Genomic DNA, 26,344 nt, shown 5'->3' with positions numbered 1-26,344 from the left:
TCCAAACTCTACTCTAGATTTTTAATTTTTGCTTTTATGTAATTGTTACCAATTTTGTACCTTTAAGAACCCAATCTTCAGGACCCATTTTTCACTAGGGAGCAAGATTACTGGCTTGACTGCTCTCTCTCCCTTTAGACTCTCCTTTTTCTCCACCAGGTCGCCTGTGTCTCCTCCCTAACCCCTCTACTCTACCCAACTCTGTGAATTTCTGTGTGTTCCAGATGGTGGAGAACACTTAGGGAACTGATTACTGGCTGGATCTGTCTCCCTCCTTTTCATTCCCCCCTTTTATCCTTCTGGCCACCTCTGTCACCTTCCTCCTCCTTCTCTTCTCTGTATAACTCTGTGAACATCTTTGAGTGGTCCAGTTGTGGAGTGCACATAAGGAAGTGACTACTGGCTAGCCCACTCTCTCCATTATTGATTCACCTCATCTCATTTGGGTTACCTCTAACTCCCTCCTCCCTCTTCTCTTCTCCATGTAACCCTGTGAACCTCTCTGAGTGACCTTCATCGTAGAGAAACTTTTCATCTTTAATGTAGATGTTTTATCAATGGTGCTGTATAGAAGGAGAAGTTTTGAAACTACTGTAAAAATAAGACCGATAACTGGAAGCAGGAGACTTAAGTCCAAACCCTGACTCCAGGGAACTCCTGACTCCAAGGAACATTAATTGACAGGAGCTCATCAAATGCCTCCATACCGACACTGAAACCAAGCACCACACAAGGGCCAATAAGTTCCAGGGCAAGACATACCAAGCAAATTCTCCAGCAACAAAGGAACACAGCCCTGAGCTTCAAGATACAGGCTGCCCAAAGTCACCCCAAAACTATAGACATCTCATAACTCACTACTGGACATTTCATTGCACTCCAGAGAGAAGAAATACAGCTCCACCCACCAGAACACCAACACAAGCTTCCCTAACCAGGAAACCTTGACAAGCCACCTGTACAAACCCACACACAGCGAGGAAACGCCACAATAAAGAGAACTCCACAAACTGCCAGAATACATAAAGGACACCCCAAACTCAGCAATTTAAACAAGATGAAGAGACAGAGGAATACCCAGCAGATAAAGGAACAGGATAAATGCCCACCAAACCAAACAAAAGAGGAAGAGATAGGGAATCTACCTGATAAAGAATTCCGAATAATGATAGTGAAATTGATCCAAAATCTTGAAACTAAAATGGAATCACAGATAAATAGCCTGGAGACAAGGATTGAGAAGATGCAAGAAAGGTTTAACAAGGACCTAGAAGAAATAAAAAAGAGTCAATATATAATGAATAATGCAATAAATGAAATTAAAAACACTCTGGAGGCAACAAATAGTAGAATAACAGAGGCAGAAGATAGGATTAGTGAATTAGAAGATAGAATGGTAGAAATAAATGAATCAGAGAGGATAAAAGAAAAACGAATTAAAAGAAATGAGGACAATCTCAGAGACCTCCAGGACAATATTAAACGCTACAACATTCGAATCATAGGGGTTCCAGAAGAAGACAAAACGAAAGACCATGAGAAAATACTTGAGGAGATAATAGTGGGAAACTTCCCTAAAATGGGGAAGGAAATAATCACCCAAGTCCAAGAAACCCAGAGAGTCCCAAACAGGATAAACCCAAGGAGAAACACCCCAAGACACATATTAATCAAATTAACAAAGATCAAACACAAAGAACAAATATTAAAAGCAGCAAGGGAAAAACAACAAATAACACACAAGGGAATTCCCATAAGGATAACAGCTGATCTTTCAATAGAAACTCTTCAAGCCAGGAGGGAATGGCAAGACATACTTAAAATGATGAAAGAAAATAACCTACAGCCCAGACTATTGTACCCAGCAAGGATCTCATTCAAGTATGAAGGAGAAATCAAAAGCTTTTCAGACAAGCAAAAGCTGAGAGAATTCTGCACCACCAAACCAGCTCTCCAACAAATACTAAAGGATATTCTCTAGACAGGAAACACAAAAACGGTGTATAAGTTCGAACCCAAAACAATAAAGTAAATGGCAATGGGATCATACTTATCAGTAATTACCTTAAACGTAAATGGGTTGAATGCCCCAACCAAAAGACAAAGACTGGCTGAATGGATACAAAAACAAGACCCCTACATATGTTGTCTACAAGAGACCCACCTCAAAACAGGGGACACATACAGACTGAAAGTGAAGGGCTGGAAAAAGATTTTCCATGCAAATAGGGACCAAAAGAAAGCAGGAGTAGCAATACTCATATCAGATAAAATAGACTTTAAAACAAAGGCTGTGAAAAGAGACAAAGAAGGTCACTACATAATGATCAAAGGATCAATCCAAGAAGAAGATATAACAATTATAAATATATATGCACCCAACACGGGAGCGCCGCAATATGTAAGACAAATGCTAACAAGTATGAAAGGAGAAATCAACAATAACACAATAATAGTGGGAGACTTTAATACCCCACTCACACCTATGGATAGATCAACTAAACAGAAAATTAACAAGGAAACACAAACTTTAAACGATACAATAGACCAGTTAGACCTAATTGATATCTATAGGACATTTCATCCCAAAACAATGAATTTCACCTTTTTCTCAAGCGCACATGGAACCTTCTCCAGGATAGATCACATCCTGGGCCATAAAGCTAGCCTTGGTAAATTCAAAAAAATAGAAATCATCCCAAGCATTTTTTCTGACCACAATGCAGTAAGATTAGATCTCAATTACAGGAGAAAAACTATTTAAAAATCCAACATATGGAGGCTGAACAACAGGCTGCTGAATAACCAACAAATCACAGAAGAAATCAAAAAAGAAATCAAAATTTGCATAGAAACGAATGAAAATGAAAACACAACAACCCAAAACCTGTGGGACACGGTAAAAGCAGTCCTAAGGGGAAAGTTCATAGCAATACAGGCACACCTCAAGAAACAAGAAAAAAGTCAAATAAATAACCTAACTCTACACCTAAAGCAACTAGAAAAGGAAGAAATGAAGAACCCCAGGGTTAGTAGAAGGAAAGAAATCTTAAAAATTAGAGCAGAAATAAATGCAAAAGAAACAAAAGAGACCATAGCAAAAATCAACAAAACCAAAAGCTGGTTCTTTGAAAGGATAAATAAAATTGACAAACCATTAGCCAGACTCATCAAGAAACAAAGGGAGAAAAATCAAATCAACAAAATTAGAAACGAAAATGGAGAGATCACAACAGACAACACAGAAATACAAAGGATCATAAGAGACTACTATCAACAATTATATGCCAATAAAATGGACAACGTGGAAGAAATGGACAAATTCTTAGAAAAGTACAACTTTCCAAAACTCGACCAGGAAGAAATAGAAAATCTTAACAGACCCATCACAAGCAAGGAAATTGAAACTGTAATCAAAAATCTTCCAGCAAACAAAAGCCCTGGTCCAGACGGCTTCACAGCTGAATTCTACCAAAAATTTAGAGAAGAGCTGACACCTATCCTGCTCAAACTCTTCCAAAAAATTGCAGAGGATGGTAAACTTCCAAACTCATTCTATGAGGCCACCATCACCCTAATACCAAAACCTGAAAAAGATGCCACAAAAAAAGAAAACTACAGGCCAATATCACTGATGAACATAGATGCAAAAATCCTTAACAAAATTCTAGCAATCAGAATCCAACAACACATTAAAAACATCATACACCATGATCAAGTGGGCTTTATCCCAGGGATGCAAGGATTCTTCAAAATCTGCAAATCAATCAATGTAATACACAACATTAACAAATTGAAAAATAAAAACCATATGATTATCTCAATAGATGCAGAGAAAGCCTTTGACAAAATTCAACATCCATTTATGATAAAAACTCTCCAGAAAGCAGGAATAGAAGGAACATACCTCAACATAATAAAAGCTATATATGACAAACCCACAGCAAACATTATCCTCAATGGTGAAAAATTGGAAGCATTTCCTCTAAAGTCAGGAACAAGACAAGGGTGCCCACTTTCACCATTACTATTCAACATAGTTTTGGAAGTTTTGGCCACAGCAATCAGAGCAGAAAAAGAAATAAAAGGAATCCAAATTGGAAAAGAAGAAGTAAAACTCTCACTATTTGCAGATGACATGATCCTCTACATAGAAAACCCTAAAGATTCCACCAGAAAATTACTAGAAATAATCAATGACTATAGTAAAGTTGCAGGATATAAAACCAACACACAGAAATCCCTTGCATTCCTATACACTAATAATGAGAAAACAGAGAGAGAAATTAAGGAAACAATTCCATTCACCATTGCAACGGAAAGAATAAAATACTTAGGAATATATCTGCCTAAAGAAACTAAAGACCTATATATAGAAAACTATAAAACACTGGTGAAAGAAATCAAAGAGGACACTAATAGATGGAGAAATATACCATGTTCATGGATTGGAAGAATCAATATAGTGAAAATGAGTATATTACCCAAAGCAATTTATAGATTCAACGCAATCCCTATCAAGCTACCAACAGTATTCTTCACAGAGCTAGAACAAATAATTTCACAATTTGTATGGAAATACAAAAAACCTCGAATAGCCAAAGCGATCTTGAGAAAGAAGAATGGAACTGGAGGAATCAACCTACCTGACTTCAGGCTCTACTACAAAGCCACAGTTATCAAGACAGTATGGTACTGGCACAAAGACAGAAATATAGATCAATGGAACAAAATAGAAAGCCCAGAGATAAATCCACGCACATATGGACACCTTATCTTTGACAAAGGAGGCAAGAATATACAATGGATTAAAGACAATCTCTTTAACAAGTGGTGCTGGGAAATCTGGTCAACCACTTGTAAAAGAATGAAACTGGACCACTTTCTAACACCATACACAAAAATAAACTCAAAATGGATTAAAGATCTAAACCTAAGACCAGAAACTATAAAACTCCTAGAGGAGAACATAGGCAAAACACTCTCTGACATACATCACAGCAGGATCCTCTATGACCCACCTCCCAGAATATTGGAAATAAAAGCAAAAATAAACAAATGGGACCTAATTAACCTTAAAAGCTTCTGCACATCAAAGGAAACTATTAGCAAGGTGAAAAGACAGCCTTCAGAATGGGAGAAAATAATTGCAAATGAAGCAACTGACAAACAACTAATCTCAAAAATATACAAGCAACTCTTGCAGCTCAACTCCAGAAAAATAAATGACCCAATAAAAAAATGGGCCAAAGAACTAAATAGACATTTCTCCAAAGAAGACATACAGATGGCTAACAAACACATGAAAAGATGCTCAACATCACTCATGATCAGAGAAATGCAAATCAAAACCACTATGAGGTACCATTTCACACCAGTCAGAATGGCTGCGATCCAAAAGTCTACAAATAATAAATGCTGGAGAGGGTGTGGAGAAAAGGGAACCCTCTTACACTGTTGGTGGGAATGCAAACTAGTACAGCCACTATGGAGAACAGTGTGGAGATTCCTTAAAAAACTGGAAATAGAACTGCCTTATGATCCAGCAATCCCACTGCTGGGCATACACACTGAGGAAACCAGAAGGGAAAGAGACACGTGTACCCCAATGTTCATCGCAGCACTGTTTATAATAGCCAGGACATGGAAGCAACCTAGATGTCCATCAGCAGACGAATGGATAAGAAAGCTGTGGTACATATACACAATGGAGTATTAGTCAGCCATTAAAAAGAATACATTTGAATCAGTTCTAATGAGGTGGATGAAACTGGAGCCTATTATACAGAGTGAAGTAAGCCAGAAGGAAAAACATAAATACAGTATACTGACGCATATATATGGAATTTAGAAAGATGGTAACAATAACCTGGTGTACGAGATAGCAGGAGAGACACTGATGTATAGAACAGTCTTATGGACTCTGTGGGAGAGGGAGAGGGTGGGAAGATTTGGGAGAGTGACATTGAAACATGTATAATATCATGTAAGAAACGAGTTGCCAGTCCAGGTTCGATGCACGATACTGGATGCTTGGTGCTGGTGCACTGGGACGACCCAGAGGGATGGTATGGGGAGGGAGGAGGGAGGAGGGTTCAGGATGGGGAACACATGTATGCCTGTGGCGGATTCATTTTGATATTTGGCAAAACTAATACAATTATGTAAAGTTTAAAAATAAAATAAAATTTAAAAGAAAAAAAGAAAGAAAGTTAACTGAGCAAGAAATAAACTCACTCTCTGCTGCAGACAGAGATTTTGAGGCCTATTACAACATCTAATATTATCATAATTAATAAATACATCCTCCATCATATTTTAGGTGTGTTAAACTCTTCTCTTTAGGATCAGCAACAAATCGGGCTTCCCTGGTAATTCAGCTGGTAAGGAATCCACCTGCAATGCAGGAGACCCCAGTTCAGTTCCTGGGTTGGGAACATCCACTGGAGAAGAGAAAGGCTACCCACTCCGGTATTCTGGCCTGGAGAATTCCATGGACTGTATAGTCCATGGGGTTGCAAAGAGTTAGACACAACCAAAGAGTATGCACATGTTTTATGGAGAAAATTGTATATTTATAAAAGACATTTGAAAGACATACAAATGATGATGTATTCATGACTGGGAAGTTCTCCCCCAGATTGACTATAAATTTTATGAACTTCCAATCAAATTCAAATAAAACGAAGAATAGCCAAGATCCAGAGGGGTAGGAAATGGTAGATAAGAATTCCTTCAAAGAATTCTTTCAAAGCTAGAGCCATTAAAATATAGTCATATTGCTGGAAGAATGAATAAATACACCTATGGAAGTGAATAGAAAGGCCAGAAACAGATATAGATAGATAAATAGATAAGCCAAATACACAACACAAGAAGCAGACTTTTTTTTTAAATTTTTTTTTTTTTTTAAGCCTACAGCACCCGGTATTCCCAGGCAGTCTCCCATCCAAGTACTAACCAGGCCTGACCCTACTTAGCTTCCGAGATCAGACGAGATCGGGCGCATTCAGGGTAGTATGGCCATAGACAAGAAGCAGACTTTTTAAAGAAATCAGAGACAGGGACTTCCCTGGCAGTCCAGTGGTTAAGACACCATGTTCCCACTGCAGGAGGTGCAGGTTCAATTCCTGGTTGGGGAACTAGAATCCCACCATGCCATGCAAAGCAGCAAAAATAAAAACAAAATAAAAAGTCAGGGAGAAACCATATGCAATTCAATCAGCGGTTCTAAGATAATTAACTATCCATATGAAGACAAGATAAAGTTAGAGGGGTGGAAAAGGGTGGGAGGTGAAAGGGAGGTTCAAGAGGGAGGAGAAATAGGCACACTTATGGCTAATTCATGTTGATATATGGCAGAAATCAAACCAATATTGTAAAGCAGTCAATCAATTAAAAATAAATAAACATAATTTTAAAAAATGATAAGATAAAGTTAGAGCAAAACTGTAAAACCTTTAGAAGAAAACAAAATATCTGTACAAATTTTTAGGATACACAAACAGTTCATGCAAATCAACAAAAAAAGGAACAACCCAACTGACAAAAGGGCAGGAGGCCTAAAGAGACATTTCTCCTAAGAAGACATGTGGATGACAAATAGACACGTGAAAAGATGTTCAACATTGGTAATTATTCAGTTCAGTTCAGTTTAGTTCAGTCGCTCAGTCGTGTCTGACTCTTTACAACCCCATGAATCGCATCACGCCAGGCCATCCTGTCCATCACCAACTCCTGGAGTTCACTCAAACTCACGTCCATCAAGTCAGTGATGCTATCCAGCCATCTCATCCTCTGTCGTCCTCTTTTCCTCCTGCCCCCAATCCCTCCCAGCATCAGAGTCTTTTCCAATGAGTCAACTCTTCACATGAGGTGGCCAAAGTACTGGAGTTTCAGCTTCAGCATCATTCCTTTCAAAGAACACCCAGGGCTGATCTCCTTGCAGTCCAAGGGACTCTCAAGAGTCTTCTCCAACACCACAGTTCAAAAGCATCAATTCTTCGGTGCTCAGTCTTCTTCACAGTCCAACTCTCACATCCATACATGACCACAGGAAAAACCATAGCCTTGACTAGATGGACCTTTGTTGGCAAAGTAATGTCTCTGCTTTTCAATATGCTATCTAGGTTGGTCATAACTTTCCTTCCAAGGAGTAAGCATCTTTTAATTTCATGGCTGCAGTCACCATCTGTAGTGATTTTGGAGCCCAAAAAAATAAAGTCTGACACTGTTTCCACTGTTTCCCCACCTATTTCCCATGAAGTGATGGGACCGGATGCCATGATCTTAGTTTTCTGAATGTTGAGCTTTAAGCCAACTTTTTCACTCTCCTCTTTCACTTTCATCAAGAGGCTTTTGAGTTCCTCTTCACTTTCTGCCATAAGGGTGGTGTCATCTGCATATCTGAGGTTATTGATATTTCTCCCGGCAATCTTGATTCCAGCTTGTGCTTCATCCAGCCCAGCATTTCTCATGATGTACTCTGCATATAAGTTAAACAAGCAGGGTGACAGTATACAGCCTTGACGTACTCCTTTTCCTATTTGGAACCAGTCTGTTGTTCCATGTCCAGTTCTAACTGTTGTTTCCTGACCTGCGTATAATGCAAATCAAAACTACAGTGAAGTACTACCTCACACCAGTCAGAAAGGCTATCCTTAAAGAATCTACAAATAACAAATGCTAGAAAGTGTGTGGAGAAAAGAGAACCCTCCTACATTGTTGGTAGGAATGGAAACAGGTGCATCCACTATGGAAAACAGTATGGAGGTTCCTCAAAAAACTAAAAATAGAGTTGCCATATGATCCGGAAATCACACTCCTGGGCATATATCCAGACAAAACTCTAGTTCAAAAGATGTATGCACTCCTATGTTTATAGCAGCACTATTCACAGTAGCCAAGACATGGAAACAACCTAAATGTCCATCAGCAGATGAATGGATAAAGAAGATGTGGTGCTTCTTCTACAATGGGATACTACTTGGCCATAAACAAATGAAATAATGCCATTTGCAGCAACATGGATGGATCTAGATACTATTATACTAAATGAAGTCAGAAAGAGAAAGACAAGTACCATATGATATCACTCACATGAGGAATCCAAAATATGACACAAATGAATATATCTATGAAACAGAAACAGACTCACAGACATCGAGAACAAACTTGTGGTTGCCAAGGGGGAGGCAAGTAGAGGAGGGATGGATTATGAGTTTGGTATTAGCAGGTGGAAACTAATATACACAGGATGAATAAACAACAAGGCCCTGCTGCTGCTACTGCCGCTGCTAAGTTGCTTCAGTCGTGTCCGACTCTGCGCGACCCCATAGACGGCAGCCCACCAGGCTCCCCCGTCCCTGGGATTCTCCAGGCAAGAACACTGGAGTGGGTTGCCATTTCCTTCTCCAATGCAGAAAAGTGAAAAGTGAAAGTGAAGTCGCTCAGTTGTGTCCAACTCTTCACGACCCCATGGACTGCAGTCTATCAGGCTCCTCTGTCCATGGGATTTTCCAAGCAAGAGTACTGGAGTGGAGTGCCATTGCTTTCTCCGCAACAAGGCCCTACTGTAACTATATTCAATACCTTGTGATAAACCATAATGGAAAAGAATATGAAAAAGAATGTATGTATGTATATATGTGTGTATATAACTGAATCACTTTGCTGTAACAGCAAAAATTAACACAACATTGTAAATCAACTATACTTCAATAATTTTTCCAGTCAAAACATTTTTTCATTTTTATTAGAGTATAGTTGACTTATAATTTTGTGTTACTGTACAGCAAAGTGAATCAACTACACAAAAGTGTATATCCCCTCTTTTTTGGATTTCCTTCCATCTATGTCATCACAGAGCACTGAGTAGGCACAGTTTCCTGTGCTATACAGTAGGTTCTCATTGGTTATCTATTTTATACATAGTATCAATAGTGTCTGTGTGGTTTTTGTCGCTAAGTCATATCTGACTCTTTTCCACCCCATGGACTGTAGTGCACCAGGCTTCTCTGTCCATAGAATTTCCCAGGCAAGAATAGTAGAGTGGGTTGCCATTTCCTCCTCCAGGAGATCTCGACCCAGGAATTGAACCCCCATCTCCTTCACTGGCTGGCAGATTCTCTACCATATGAGCCACCAGGGAAGCCTCACCAATAGTGTATATATGTCAATACCAATATCCGCATTCATCCCAAACTCCCCTTAGTGTTCATATGTTTGTTCTCTATGTCCGTGTCTATTTCTGTTTTGCAAATAAGATCATCTATACCATTTTTCTAGATTCCACATATATGCATTAATATATGATATTTGTTTTTTCTGATTTACTTCACTGTATGACAGTCTCTAGGTCAATCTGCATCTCTACAAATGATCCAATTTCATTCCTTATGACTGAGTAATATTCCATTGTATACATATACCATATCTTCCTTAGCCATTCCTCTGCTGATGGACATTTAGCTTGCTTCCACATCCTGGCGAGTACAAACAGCACAGCAATGAACACTGGGGTGCATGCATCCTTTTGAATTATGGTTTTATCTGGTTATATGGCTGGTAGTAGGATAACTGGGTCGTATGGTAGTTCTGTTTTTAGTTTTCTGAGAATCCACCACACTGTTCTCCATAGTGGTTTATCAACTTACATTCCTACTAATAGTGCAAGAGAGTTCCTTTTTCTCCATGCCCTCTCCAGCATTTATTGTTTGTAGATTTTTTAATGATGGCCCTTCTGATGGGTGTGAAGTGATACCTCATTGCAAAAAATAAAATACCTGTACAACTGAGAGTAAAAAAGTTTTCTTAACAAGTAACTACAAATACAAACCATAAAGGGAAAGAGAAATAAATTTGAGTACGTTTTATATTCAGGGAGATATTTGTACTTGCTTGCTTGTCTCTGCACAAAGAAATCCAGAAGGAAGGAAGTAACAGTGCTGGAGGGCTAGACAGATGGAGAATATGATTGAAAGAAAATCATTTCATTTATATTTACAAGAGTGTTAACCATGTGACTATAGTATCCATTTTAAAAATAAGTTTTTTTATTTATGGTATCTTCAAAGGATTCCATAAGTAAAGTGAAAAGACAAGCCACAATCTGAGGCAAGATGTTTATGGTCACATAAAATTGTATTAGTATGTTGGACCACATAAAGAAATTTTTAATAAGAAAAAAGACATTTCAATAAAAACTAGGCAAAAGTATGAACACACGAAACACAGAAATGAAACCTGATGGGCAATAATACGATGAAAGGTTACTCAACTTCATAATAACTAGAAAAATGCTCCTTAAATTTACATTGCAGTACAATTCCACCCTCATAAGGGTAGCAGTAATGAACAAGTTCAATAGCACCCAGTGTTGATGAGTTCCTGGGGAAGCAGGGTCTTTATATGCTTCTAGAGGAAGTACACATTGGCACCATCACTTTGAAGAGCAATTTGGTAAAATCTAATTAAGTTAAAGATGTGTATATCCTGTAATCCAGCAGTTAACATTTCCAAGTATATACTAGAGAGTGTATGCACAAAATAATATTTAAAGAACAATCACAGTAGCACTGTTTATAATAAAGAAAAATTGGAAACCTTCTAAATGACCATTGGCAAATAAAAAAAAAGATAAAGAGTTGTAGTCTATTCACAGAATGGAAACATTAAATGAATGAAATAGAACTACATGTATTAACATGGCTGCTGCTGCTGCTGCTAAGTCACTTCAGTCATGTCCGACTCTGTGTGACCCCAGAGACAGCAGCCCACCAGGCTCCCCCGTCCCTGGGATTCTCCAGGCAAGAGCACTGGAGTGGATTGCATTTCCTTCTCCAATACATGAAAGTGAAAAGTGAAAGTGAAGTCGCTCAGTCGTATCCGACTCTTTTCGACCCCATGGACTGCAGCCCACCAGGCTCCTCCATCCATGGGATTTTTCCAGGCAAGAGTACTGGAGTGGGGTGCCATTGCCTTTTCTGATTAACATAGCTAAATCCCCAAAAAAACCTAAGATTAGGTTTAAAAAGCAACTCCCTTAAAGATATGTACAATATGGTATCATATCAAGTTTTTAAAACACTGAAAATACATACTATACATTGTCTGTTGGTACAGTCATATGTGATGATTGTAACAAAACATAATAAAGACAACCAAAATAATCCCTGTCAGTGGTTTGTTATCAGTGGGAGTGAAGAGAATAGAATAAGGGCACCTAAGCGACTTCAACTGTACCTGTAATATCCTATCTATTTTTTAAGGTTTTTTCATGTGGGCCATTTTTAAAGTCTTCATTCAATTTGCTACAATATTATTCCTGTTTTAAATTTTGGTTTTTTGGCTGTGAGGCATATGGGATCTTGGCTCCCCAGCTAGAAACCAAATCTGCACCCCTCCATTGGAAGGCAAAGTCTTAACCACTGAACTACCAGGGAAGTCCCTATTATTTTTTCATCTAAAGAAAATATGGCAGGATATTGACGTATAATAAATAGAGCAGGTTAGTGGATAATAGGTGTTGAGCACAGCAGAGTCTGCTAGATACTTCTCTATAGCTTTTTACATAATGAATACATTTTTAAAGTTGGACCCAGACTGTAAATAATGTAAGAATCTTTGAGAGAATGGCAACATTTATCCTTTACTCTATGTCCTATTTTTTAAAAATTCATTGCTATACTTTTTATTAAAGTGCAAATATACAAATATAAACCATAAACGGTAATAATCTATTCTTTAATATAAATATGACTCTGGAGGGTGGGTATAATTTAATTTTTCTAATAAAAACTCTTTTCAAAATTTCAAAAAGGAAATAAAAGAAAAAAATGAAGTTTCACTTTTAAGATGATAAACTAAATCAAGGCCACAGTCTCCTCTTTTGGGAGCAAATCCATAAAAATGTTGGCAAAATTGTTAATATATGCTTAAGTTTAAAACAAGAAAGGACACTCTAGTTGACTACAAAATGTGAAGAATCCATGAAAGGCAAAAAAATAGAGAGAAAGCTGAAAGCCACAAAAGGATGCCACTGGCCAGGATATAAAACAAAAACAACTCACACCCCCCCACACACACCCCAAAAAAAAAAAAGATGGGAAAAAAAGGAAAGGGTGGAAAAGCAAAAAATGTTTCTCACTCATAGAGAAAACTCAGGGCCAGAGAAGTCCTGAGTCAGTGGTGACTAACAGAGACCTGGTAACAAGAATACAGATGTAAGCCTGCACATTCCCACTACCACCAAGCATCAGCATGAAGGTGTCTGCCTCCAGGGAGGAGCAGTGATTGTGGATGCTTAGGTAAGAGAGACAGGTGCTATCCCAGATAGAAGGGGAACATTGCTAGTGGGCCAGGCTCACTCATGCCCATATCATCCCCCAGGTGTCCTCCTCAGTAAAGCAGTAATTGTGGTTCCCACCCAATCTGACAAATGTTCTGTGCACAGAACAGGCAGACACTAAGGGTCACTCAACTAAAGATAAGCACACAGGGATGGTTCACCAAACATCAACAACCTGAGAGAGGGAAACTTTGCAAACAGGACTGCTAATTCCAAGGAAATAGACTCAGGAAAGCAATTATGACAGGATTTTTTATTAACAAAATGTTTTACATACTTAGAAAAGTATGAGGATAACATAACCATTAACTAAAAAGGACAGGCTATGAAAAATCACATCTTAATATAAATTAAACTTTTGATATTTTAAAAAAAACTCAATAAATGGGCTGAGTTGCAAAATAGATACATCTAAAGAAGGAATCTGAGGCCAGAAACTTTCAGAACAGGGAAACAAAGAATGGAAAAGAAGAAACTACATAAGAAAATTAGTGAGGGGAAAGTAGGGGGAAGAAAAACAAACATTAAACGTAGCCCACAACTGAAGATATACATGTAACTTCAGAAAGAAAGGACCCAAGGCGTGCTAAAATAAATCTCACACACACCTACCAGATGTGAAAACTTGAGATAAAACCTCTATGATTAAAACAGCATGATACCATGCATGACTATACACAGGCCAATGGAACAAAAGAGAAAATCCAGAAATGCAAAATTTTAGTTTTCAATAATGTACTATCTCAAATCAGCAGGGAAAAGATGGGCTTTAAGGAAAAAATTGTGTTGGTACACTAGACTATCAGAGAGAAGATAAAACTTGATCAGTTTCTTATACTACACCCCGGGATAAACTCCAAACAAATCAGAGTTCTAAAAGTTAAAAATGAAACCATACAAGTATTAGAAAAAAATGGATGAAAATTCAGCATGATTGGAAAAAGTGGGAAAAACTTTTCTTACTCTGTTTCAAAATCCAGAAGTAATTAAAAACAAAAACATAAATTTGACTTCAAGAAAGTCAAGGTTTTACAGGACCAAAAAAAAAAAAAAAAATCAATAGCTCCTGTATACTAACTCTAACCAATTATAATTTGCAGTAGGAAAAAAAAAAAGATATCAGTACCATAATGTATCTTCAGTTCAGTTCAGTTCAGTCGCTCAGTCGTGTCCAACTCTTTGCGACCCCATGAATCACAGCACGCCAGGCCTCCCTGTCCATCACCAACTCCCAGAGTTCACTCAGACTCATGTCCATAGAGTCAGTGATACCATCCAGCCATCTTATCCTCTGTCGTCCCCTTCTCCTCCTGCCCCCAATCCCTCCCAGCATCAGAGTCTTTTCCAATGAGTCAACTCTTCACATGAGGTGGCCAAAGTACTGGAGTTTCAGCTTTAGCATCATTCCTTCCAAAGAAATCCCAGGACTGATCTCCAGAATGGACTGGTTGGATCTCCTTGCAGTCCAAGGGACTCTCAAGAGTCTTCTCCAACACCACAGTTCAAAAGCATCAATTCTTCGGCGCTCAGCCTTCTTCACAGTCCAACTCTCACATCCACACGTGACCACTGGAAAAACCATAGCCTTGACTAGACGGGCCTTTGTTGGCAAAGTAATGTCTCTGCTTTTCAATATGCTATCTAGGTTGGTCATAACTTTCCTTCCAAGGAGTAAGCATCTTTTAATTTCATGGCTGCAGTCACCATCTGTAGTGATTTTGGAGCCCAAAAAAATAAAGTCTGACACTGTTTCCACTGTTTCTCCATCTATTTCCCATGACGTGATGGGACCGGATGCCATGATCTTCGTTTTCTGAATGTTGAGCTTTAAGCCAACTTTTTCACTCTCCACTTTCACTTTCATCAAGAGGCTTTTGAGTTCCTCTTCACTTTCTGCCATAAGGGTGGTGTCATCTGCATATCTGAGGTTATTGATATTTCTCCCAGCAATCTTGATTCCAGCTTGTGCTTCTTCCAGCCCAGGGTTTCTCATGATGTGCTCTGCATATAAGTTAAATAAGCAGGGTGACAATACACAGCCTTGATGAACTCCTTTTCCTATTTGGAGCCAGTCTGTTGTTCCATGTCTAGTTCTAACTGTTGCTTCCTGACCTGCATACAGATTTCTCAAGAGGCAGGTCAGGTGGTCTGGTATTCCCATCTCTTTCAGAATTTTCCACAGTTTATTGTGATCCACACAGTCAAAAGCTTTAGAATATACCTAATAACAAATGTGCAAGCAATAGTACAGCTATAAGATTTAATTTAAAATAATTAAAACATGACCTAACTTAAAAGATAATCCATTTTTGAGAATGGGAAGATTTATCATAATAAAGTTATCAATTCTTTCCCGAATAATCTAGAAATTCAATGTAATCATAATTATGTTAGGTAGGTAGAATAGGGAAAAGGAGTCCAAAACGGCGGTGGCTAAAAGACAAGGAAGGTCCGAGGACCAGAGTGAAGACTTCAGGCAGAACAAACAAAACAAACAGCACTCCTGGCTAAGCCCATTTGCATAGGGCAGGCCCAGGTGGAGCACCAAACAGCCAGGAGTGCTGTTTGTTCTGCCCGAAGTCTTCACTCTGGTCCTCGGACCTTCCTTGTCTTTTAGCCACCGCCATTTTGGACTCCTTTTCCCTATTCTACCTACCTAACAATTCTAATACCAATAGTATTTTTCAAGGAATTGCATTAGGTGATTCCAAAATGCATATGAGGATGGAGAAGGGAAAACTGGGCGAAGGCAATCAAAAGGTACAAATTTCTAGTTACAAGTATTAAGAATGTAATGTACAATATGATAAATATAATTAACAGTGCTATATGTTATATATGAAAGATGTTAAGAGTAAATCCTGATAGAAAACCTAGAGATAAACCCACACACCAATGGGTCACATAATCTATAACAAAGGAGGCAACATTATACAATGGAAAAAAACCGACTCTGTAGTAAGTGGTGCTGGGAAAACTGGACAGCTGCATGTAAATTAATGATATTAGAACACTTCCTAATGCCATACACGCAAACAAATTCAAAATGGACTAAGAGCCTGAATGTTAGACTTGACACTATCAACTTCTAGGAGAAAACACAGACAGAACACTCTGACATAAACCACAGCCAGATCTTTTTTGACCCATCTCCCAGAGTAATGAAAATGAAAACAAAATAAACAAATGGAACCTAATTAAACTTAAAAGCTTCTGCACAGCAAAGGAAACCATAAATAAGACAAAAAGGCAACCTTCAGAATGGGAGAAAGTATTTTCAAAGCAAATGACAAAGGTTTAATCTCCAAAATAAAGAGCTCACGCAACTCAATATGAAAACAACAAACAACCCAATTTAAAAAATGGGCAGAAGATCAAAATAGACATTTCCCTGAAGAAGACACAAAGATGGCCAAAAAGCATATGAAAAGATGCTCAACAACACTAATTATTAGAGAAATGCAAATCAAAACTACAATGAGGTGTCACCTCACGCTGGTCAGAACGATATCATCAAAAAATCTACAAACAATAAATGTTGGAGAGGGTGTGGAGAAAAGGGAGCCCTCCTGCACTGTTGGTGGGAATGTAAATTGATACAGTCACCATGGAGAACAAGGGCTTCCCAGGTGGTGCTAGTGGTAAAGAACCTGCTTGCCAATGCAGGAGACATAAGAGACAGAGGTTCGATCCCTGCATCAGGAAGATGCCCTGGAGAAGGAAATGGCAACTGACTCCAGTATTCTTGCCTAGAGAATCCCATGGACAGAGGAGTCTGGTGGGCTACAGTCCATGGAGTCATAAAGAGTCGGACATGGACCAAGAACAAGATGGCGGAGGAGCGGGTGGATGTGGAGTACATCTCTCTCCATGGATACATCAGGAATACACCTTCAGACACAGAAGTGTATGCAGAACACCAGCTGAGAGCAGACAAGAGTACCTGACCAGCGGGAAAGAATATAAAGAATCACACAAAACTCAGTAGGAAGTGGGAAGTGGGGGGGAAAACAGGAGCGTTAGTAGAACTGGACCTGCCCTCAGCAGGTGGAGAAACTGAAACAGAGGTCTAATCCCCACACTGGGGCAACTGTCTGAGTCAGAGGAGAAACATTTAAGGCTGAGAGTGAAAGAGCTGATCTGTGGCAGCCTAAATGGAATGGGAATCAGACAGTCCTTACTGCGGCCGTACATACCTCAGACAGGGACACAGGTCCCCTAGAAGGCACAGTGGCTGGGAGCTAGAGTTTAGGGATTGTGGAGCTTCCCAGGGTGAGGGCTGCTGGTGACTGTGGAAAGATGGAATTAGGGGATGTGAAGGAGAAGATCGTGGTGGGAAATGCCTGTGGAGCAGTCAGGCAGCCATGGGAGCTAGGGGATATTGCTGACTCATGAGTAGGGGGTGGAGCCATTACCATAGCCTCTCTCTCCCCACAAGCCAGCATCTGCAGCTGAACAATAGAGAGGCTGGTCCATCAAGTGCCTGACACACCCGAACTACAGAGTAGGACCCCACCCAGGGTGCCCCTTTAAGTGCCTGATGCACCAATCTACAGAGTAGGACCCCAGCCAGGGGGGCCCCTCTATGTGCCTGAATGGGCGGAGCTATGGAAAAGACCGGCCAAAGAGGCCTTCTGATTGTCAGCTACCAGAGGCTCACAAAAAGACACTGATAGGACCACAACTCCTGCAGTGGAGGCAGTCCATGTCCCTACACACATGGCACCACCAGGGTCCCCACAACCCAAGCAGCTGCACCACCTTCACACTCAACACTCACTGGGGCAGAGCTGCCACAGGCAAAAAAAAAGTCTTGCATCTATGCATGCAGGGTCACTTCAGTTGTGTCCAGCTCTTTGTCACCCTGTGGACTGTGGCCTGCCAGGCTTTTTTGTCAAGGGAGTTCTCCAGGGAAGAATACTGGAGGGTACTGGCCAATACTGGTTTCCATACCCTTCTAGAGCACTGTATTTCCTGCTGCCCTACCTGCCAACTCCCCTGAATACCTGGTGCTGCCAGAACCGCTTGTGACCCAAGCAGCTGCACCACCTCCACACCTGGCCCTCATTGGGGCAAACCCAAATCCTCCAGGGCAGCCTAAGGAGCAAACCCCAGTGGATGACCCACATGCAGAGGTGGAAATAAAACCACAATTGAAACCCAGGATCAGTGTGGCTAAGGAAGAAGACCCAAAACCTTCCCACCAGCCTTACAAGCTGTGGATTAAATCCACAGGATCAACTAGGCAGACTCTGTGTCTATGGAATATATAAAAGGACACTGAGAGCTCCCACAAAAGAAAATGCACTAGTTCTGATAGCTGTGGACATTGAAGGCAAGAACACACAGGAGTAGGACCAGATTAGATTATGAGATGCACCCCACAGCAGTTCCAGAGACCAGCACAGTGTTGGAGGGCATCCTAGGAAGGTGGGGTGGGCTGTGACTCCCAGTGAGGGAAAGGACTCTGACAGCAGTGACTCAAGAAAAAAACATTTATTATTTTTGTGTTTTGACTTGTTCTATAGATTCTTCTGGATTTTTTTTCCATTTTTTTTCCCCCCATTTTCCCCCCTCTGTTGTAGTTGTCAATTTTATTGGCAGTATGAAATCTAATTAAGCTTTGGGGCTTTTTTTTTTCTTAGTCACATTTTTTATTGTTGTTATAAACCTCTACCTCTACATTGGACATTTGCTGTTCTGTGGAGTTTTCCTCTTTTTTTATGTTTTTTTTTTTCTTCCTTTCTTCTTTCCTTTTTTTCTTTTCTCTTTTTTTAATTTTAATTTTTAAAATCTATCATTTTTTTTATATTTATTCCTTTGTTTGCTTTTCCTACTATTCTTTTCCCCTCACAGTTAATCTTTAATGTATATAAATCTTCTTTATCTACCTCTATTTAACTTTGCATATCTATTCTTTCTTTCTTTTCTTTCTTTCCTCTCCTCTCAACATATTTGTTAGCTTTATTTTCATTGCCTTATTCCCCACTTGGCACCTTGCTTTGGTTTTGTTTTCTAGTCTGTGCTTTAGTTAGTTTTGTTCTTAACTGGTAAATATAATTTTTGGTTTCCTTTGGTTGCCAGGTCAATCTATTGTACTTTATTTTTGTTGGACTGTTTTGATTTTGCTTATGGGTGTATATGTATATGTGTATGTTCCATTATCTCAATTATTATTTGTCTGATTTTGTAACTACCATTTGTCTGGGGTTCATCTTTGGTTTCTCGTTTTGGGGTATTTCTTTCAATCTCAATGCCATAACAAACCACTTGTGGAATCTTCATTCCTGACCAGAGATCAAGCCCTGAGCCTTTGGAGTGGGAGCCCTGACTCCAAGACGCTAGACTACCAGAGAACTAACCCTCGGGAGTATCAAATAGTGAGAACTCACACAAAGGAAACCACTTGAATACAAGACCCAGCAGCACCCAACCACCAGTAGCACCCTGTGCAGGAGCTTCATCTAAACAACAAACAAAAGTACAAACCCAATCAGCAGCAGACAGGATTACCACCTTACTGAGCCTTGCCCATCAGAGGGGGGAAAAAAAATTCAGCACAAATCTCACCCTATATGATGCTTACAGAAACCACTGGACCAACCTTAGGGAAAAGGAGACCTCAAACACAGTAAGTTTAAAAAAATAATAATAATGAAAAGGCAGAGAAATACTACACAAATGAATGAACAAACTAGAAACACAGAAGTCCAAATAAATGAAGAGGAAATAGGCAAACTACCTGAAAAAGAATTCAGAACAATGATAGCAAAGATGATCAAAACCTTGAAAACAGAATGGAGAAAATTGAAAAGAATCAATTAACAAAGACCTACAAGAATTAAAGAATAAACATACAGAGACAAACAACACAATTACTGAAATTAAAAATACTCTGAAAGGAATCAATAGCAGAATATCTGAAGCAGAACAAATCAGTGAGTGGAAGATAAAATGGTGGAAATAACTTCTGAAGAGCAGAATAAAGCAAGAAGAAATAAAAGAACTGAGGATAGTCTCTGAGATCTCTGGGACAATATAAAATGCACCAACATTTGAATTATAGGGGTCCCAGGAGAAGAGAAAAAGAAAATTTTTGAAGAGATTATAGTTGAAATTTTCTCCAACATGGAAAAGGAAATAATCAATTAAGTCCAAGAGGTGCAAAGAGTCCCATATAGGATAAACCCAAGGAGAAACAGGCCAAGACATATACTAATCAAACTAACAAAGATTAAACACAAAGAAAGAATATTAAAAACAGTGAGGGAAAAACAATAACATACATACAAGGGAAACCCATATGCTTAACAGCTGATCTTTCAGCAGAAACTCTGCAGGCCAGAGGGGAATGGCAGGATATATTTAAAGTACTGAAAGGGAAAAACCTACAACCAGGATTACTGTACCTGGCAAGGATCTCATTCAAAATTGACAGAGAAATAAAAAGCTTTTCAGAAAAGCAAAAGTTAAGAGAATTCAATACCACCAAACTAGCTTTACAACAAATGTTAAAGGGACTTACATAGTCAAGAAATACAATGGAAGAAAAAGATCTACAAAATCAATCCCCAGGCAACTAAGAAAATGGCAATAGGAACATATATATCAATAATTACTTTGAATGTAAATGGATTAAATCCTCCAACCAAAAGACACAGACTGGTTGAATGGATACAAAAACAAGATCCATATATATGCTGGCTATACCTCAGACCTAAAGACACATTTAGACTGAAAGTGAGAGGATGGAAAAATATATTCCATGCAAACGGGAAGCAAAAAAAAACTGGAATAGCAATCTTCATAACAAACAAAATAGGCCTTAAAATAAAGACTATTACAAGAGAAAAGGAAGAACACTATATAATGATCAAGGGATCAATCCAAGAGGAAGACATAACAATTGCAAATATCTATGCACCCAACATAGGAGCACCTCAATACATAAGACAAACACTAAAAGACATAAAAGGAGAAACTGACAGTAAAACAATAATAGTAGGAGACTTTAACACCCCACTCACACCAATGGACAGATCATCAAAACAGAAAATTAATAAGGAAACACAAGTCTTAAATGATACATTAAGTGAGATGGGTCTCATTGATATCTTCAGGACATCCCATCCAAATGTAAAGAATGCACCTTCTTCTCAAGCACACATGGAACATTCTCCAGAATAGACCACATTTTGGGTCACAAATCAAACCTCAGTAATTTTAAGAAAATTGAAATCATATCAAGCATCTTTTCTGACAACAATGCTTTGAGACTAGATATCAATTACAAGAAAAAAAAACTGTAAAAAACACAAACACATGGAGATTAAACAATATGCCTCTAAATAACCAACAGGTTATTGAAGAAATCAAAAGGGTAATCAAAAATTTTCTAGAAACAAATGACAATGAAAACATGTCAAGTCAAAACCTATGGGATACAGCAAAAGCAGTTCTAAGAGGGAAGTTTATAGCAATACAATCCTACCTCAAGAAACAGGAAAAACATCAAATAGACAACCTAACTTTACACCTAAAACAACTGGAAAAAGAAGAACCGAAAAAAAATTAGCAGAAGGAAAGAAATAATAAAGATCAGAGCAGAAATAAATGAAAAAGAAATGAAAGAAACAATAGTAAAGATTAATAAAACTAAAAGCTGGTTCTTTGAGAAAGAGTCAGACATGACTGAAGTGACTTAGCACAGCACATGGAGAACAGTATGGAGGTTCCTTTAAAAACTAAAAATAGAACTACCATATGATCCAGCAATCCCACTACTGGGCATATACTCAGAGAAAACCATAATTCAAGAAGACATGTGTACCCCAATATTCATACCAGCATTATGTACAATATTCAGGATGTAGAAGGAACCTAAATGTCCATTGACAGATGAATGGATAATGCAGATGTGGTACATAGAGGCTTCTGGCTCAAGATGGTGGAGTAGTGCTCTTATCTCCTCCTGTGAGAAAATCAAAACTGCAACTAGCTGTTGAACAACCATCAATAGGGAGATGCTGGAACCCACCAAAAAAGATACCCCATGTCCAAAGACAAAGAATAAGCCATGCAAGATGGTAGGAGGGGCACAATCATGATAAATACAAATTCCATACCCACTGAGTGGTGGCAACAGACTGGAGAACAGCAGCAGCAAAGTACCTTCACTATTGTGAAGGTTCTGAACCCCATGTCAGGCTCCTCAGCCTGGGGATCTGACAAAGGGACTGGGAATCCCCAGGGAATCTGGCCTTGAGTGCCAGCAGGATTTGATTATAGGCTTCCAGAGGACTGAGGGAAACCAAGACTATAGTCTTGGAGGGCACAAACAAAATTTTTCACACACCAAAACCCAGAGGAGAGGAGCAGTGACCCCACAGAAGATTGAACCAAAACTACCTGCTAGTGTTAGAGGGCCTACTGTGGAGGTGTGGGTCAGCAGGGGATCGCACAGGAAGCGGGGCGCTGGAAGGTCTCCCTTGGTATAAACCCTCTGCAAGTTAACTGTTAACTCTACCATAGAGCCTACAGACCCCAGGGCTGGGTTGCTTCAGGCCAAACAACTACCAGGGAGGGAGTGCCACCCACCCATCAGCAGATAACTGGATTAAAACTTTACTGAGTGAGGCCCTGCCCACTGGAGCAAGACCCAGTTTTTCCCATTGCCAGTCCCTCCCATAAATGAAAAGTGAAGTCGCTCAGTCTTGTCCGACTCTTTGTGACCCCATGGACTGTAGCCTACCAGGCTCCTCTGTCCATGGGATTTTCCAGGCAATAGTACTAGAGTGGATTGCCAGTCCCTTTCATGAACAAGCATAAATGGCCTCTCAGCCTCATCCATCAGAGGGCAGATAGGAGAAGCAAAAAGCAGCACAGTCTCAAGCAGCTAAAACAAAAACCATATTACAGAAAGTTAATCACGACAAAAAAGCAGAAAGTTATGTTCCAGATGAAGGGACAAGATAAAATCTCAGAATAACAACTAAGTGAAGTGGAGATAGGCAACCTTCCAGAAATAGAATTCAGAATGATAGTGAAGATGATTCAGGATCTCAGAAAAACAGTGGAGGCAAAGATGGAGAAAATGCAATAAATGTTTACCAAAGACCTAGAAGAACTAAAGAAGTAACAAACTAAGATGAATAATACACTAAAAGAAATCAACAGCAGAATAACTAAGGCAGAAGAATGGGTAAATGACCTGGAGGTCAGAATGGTGGAAATCAGTGCCACAGAACAGAATATAGAAAAAGAATGAAAAGAAATGGAGACAGCCTAAGAGACCTCTGGGAGAACATCAGACACACCAACATTTGCATTATAGGGGTCAGAGAGAGAAGACAGAGAGAAAGGAGCTGAGAATATTTGAAGAGATAATAGCTGAAAACTTTCTGAGCATGGGAAAGGAAATAGTCAACCAAGTCCAGGAAGCACAGAGAGTCCCAGAAAGGATAAACACAAGGAGTAACACACCAAGATAAATAGTAATCAAACTGACAAAAATTAAAGACAGAGATAAACTATTAAAAGCAACACAGGAAAAATGACAAATAACATATAAGGGAACTCCCATCAGGCTACCAGCTGATTTCTCAACAGAAACTCTACAAGCCAGAAGGGCATGATATATTTAAAGTGATGAAAGGGAAGAACCAACAACCAAGAATACTATACCCAGCAAGACTCTCCTTCAGTTTTGATGGAGAAATCAACAGCTTTCCACACAAACTAAGGTTAAGAGAATTCAGCACCACCAAAACAGCTTTACAACAAATGCTAAAGGAACTTCTCTAGGCAGGGAACACAAGAGAAGGAAAAAGACCTACAGAAAATAAACCCCAAACAATTAAGAAAATGGTAATAGGATCATACATATTGATAATTATGTATCAATATGTATCATAGACTGACTGGGTGGATGAAAACATGTGCATGTATGTACTTCTACTTACCACATCACTCTGCTTGACCCCCCCCAAATTCTATGTAATTATTTTATATTGTTAAATTAATCCCAGTTGTACTGGGAATGTACAACACCAAGCATTAATCCTAATGTAACCTATGGACTTTGGGTGACATGGCAACATAGGTCTATCACTGTAACAAATGTACTACTTTAGTGAAGATGTTGATAATAGGGGATGCTGTGCATGTGTGGGAGCAGGAAGTATATGGAAAATCTCTGTGCATTTCCCTCAATTTTGCTAATAAGCATAAACTTCTCTAAAATTTTTATCTTAATAGAAAAAATTTAATCTTTTTAATTTTTAAAATGTAAATATACAAATGTAGTAAAAGCAAGTTTAGAAAAGAAGAGAGCTTGCCCTACCAAACATCAAAACATATTTTAAAACTGTAGGATTTAATACTGTTTGTATTATTGTAAAGATAGGCAATAGACCAGAAGAATGTAATTGACAGCTCAAAAATGGATTCATGTGAAACAGAAGGAAACTGGATCTCTTAATAATGTTATTGAGATAACTGATTCTCCATTTGGAGAATAATTATGTCCCTACATACTATTCTCACAAGTAAATTCCAGGGAGGAATAAATTAGGAGTAAGCCTGGCATGCTGCAGTCCATGGGATCACAAAGAGTCGGACACGACTGAGCAACTGAACTGAACTGATAGGATTAGCAGATACACACTCTATATATAAAACAGATAAACAAGAATTTACTGTATAGTAGAAGCAACTATCGAAGAAGGCAATGGCACCCCACTCCAGTACTCTTGCCTGGAAAATCCCATGGGCGGAGGAGCCTGGTGGACTGCAGTCCACGGGGTAGCAAAGAGTCGAACACGACTGAGCGACTTCACTTTCACTTTTCACTTTCATGCATTGGAGAAGGAGGTGGCAACCCACTCCAGTGTTCTTGCCTGGAGAATCCCAGGGACGGGGGAGCCTGGTGGGCTGCCGTCTATGGGGTTGCACAGAGTCGGACACGACTGAAGCAACTTGGCAGAAGCAACTATATTCAGTATCTTGTAATAAGCTATAATAGAAAAGAATTTGAAAAGGAATATATATACCACTTTGCTGTACACTTGAAATTATTAATAACACAATATTATAAATCAACACTTCTTCAATTTTTTTTTTTAAAGGAAATTCCAGATAGAGGAAAGACCTAAACTTTCTAAAAAAGTCAAACTTGTAGAAGAAAATGGGGAGTTAGAAAGTTCTTTCAAATAACAAACAGATATAAATTAAAACTTTTAAATTTGACTAAACAAAAATATAAAAGTTAACAGATCTCTTCAAGAAATTTAGAGATACCAAGGGAACATTTCATGCAAAGATGGGCACAATAAAGACAGAAAGAGTAAGGACCTAACACAAGCAGAAGAGATTAAGAAGAGGTGGCAAGAATACATGGAACTGTACAAAAAAGTCTTAATAACCTGGATAACGGTGATGTTGTGGTCACTCAACCCTAGAACCAGACAGCCTGGAGTGTGAAGTCAAGTGGGCCTTCAGTTCAGTTCAGTTCAGTCACTCAATCCTGTCTGACTCTTTGCAACCCCATGAATTGCAGCACACCAGGCCTCCCTGTCCATCATCAACTCTCGGAGTTGACTCAAACTCATGTCCATCGAGTCGCTAATACCATCCAGCCATCTCATCCTCTATCGTCCCCTTCTCCTCCTGCCCCCAATCCCTCCCAGCATCAGGGTCTTTTCCAATGAGTCAACTCTTTGCATGAGGTGGCCAAAGTATTGGAGTTTCAGCTTCAGCATCAGTCCTTCCAATGAACACCCAGGACTGATCTCCTTTAGGATGGACTGGTTGGATCTCCTTGCAGTCCAAGGGACTCTCAAGAGTCTTCTCCAACACCACAGTTCAAAAGCATCAATTCTTCGGCGCTCAGCTTTCTTCATAGTCCAACTCTCACACCCATACATGACCACTGGAAAAACCATAGCCTTGACTAGACGGACCTTTGTGGACAGAGTAATGTCTCTGCTTTTTAATATG

The 26,344-nt window shown here is 39.2% G+C and overlaps 1 non-coding gene across 1 annotated transcript; it reads right to left on the bottom strand.

Annotated features, from left to right (window-relative positions):
• Positions 1-6,912: 6,912 nt before the first annotated feature.
• Positions 6,913-7,031, bottom strand: LOC112447570 (5S ribosomal RNA). The gene has a single exon (XR_003035770.1). It is a non-coding gene; the product is annotated as a 5S ribosomal RNA (ribosomal RNA).
• Between the last annotated feature and the right edge of the window lie 19,313 nt (positions 7,032-26,344).

Source organism: Bos taurus, chromosome 7, assembly GCF_002263795.3.
Source record: "Bos taurus isolate L1 Dominette 01449 registration number 42190680 breed Hereford chromosome 7, ARS-UCD2.0, whole genome shotgun sequence".
Taxonomy (NCBI): domain Eukaryota; kingdom Metazoa; phylum Chordata; class Mammalia; order Artiodactyla; family Bovidae; genus Bos; species Bos taurus.
This window is presented reverse-complemented; position numbering and strand designations above follow the sequence as displayed.